Source organism: Trachymyrmex cornetzi, unplaced genomic scaffold (genome assembly GCF_001594075.2).
Source record: "Trachymyrmex cornetzi isolate Tcor2-1 unplaced genomic scaffold, Tcor1.1 scaffold70, whole genome shotgun sequence".
Taxonomy (NCBI): Eukaryota; Metazoa; Arthropoda; class Insecta; order Hymenoptera; family Formicidae; genus Trachymyrmex; species Trachymyrmex cornetzi.
The window spans coordinates 66,210-66,808 of record NW_017300026.1 but is presented as its reverse complement, the minus strand read 5'-3'; positions in this window follow the sequence as shown (position 1 = coordinate 66,808).

The window sequence follows — 599 nt, the reverse complement described above, 5'->3', positions numbered from 1 at the left end:
CGGCGAATGCAGACAATACCTAGACACCCGCTTCCTCGGCGGCGAACACCTAGACACTCAGTTCCTCGACTATAAACACATAGACATCCACTTCCTCGACGGCGAACACCTAGACACCCATTTCCTCAATAGTGAACACCTAGACACCCATTTCTTCGACGGCGAACACCTAGACACCCATTTCCTCAATTGCGAACACCTAGACACCCACTTCATCGATGGCGAACATATAGAAAACACCTAGACACCCACTTCTTCGACGGCAAACACCTAGACACCCATTTCCTCGATGGCGAACACCTAGACACCCATTTCCTTGACGGCGAACACCTAGACACCCATTTCCTCAATAGTGAACACCTAGACACCCATTTCTTCGACGGCGAACACCTAGACACCCATTTCCTCAATTACGAACACCTAGACACCCCCTTCATCGATGGCGAACATATAGAAAACACCTAGACACCCACTTCTTCGACGGTAAACACCTAGACATTTCCTTGACGGCGAATACCTAGACGTCCACTTCCTCGACGGCGAACACCTAGACGCCCACTTCCTCGACGGCGAACACCTAGACACCAACTTCTTCGACA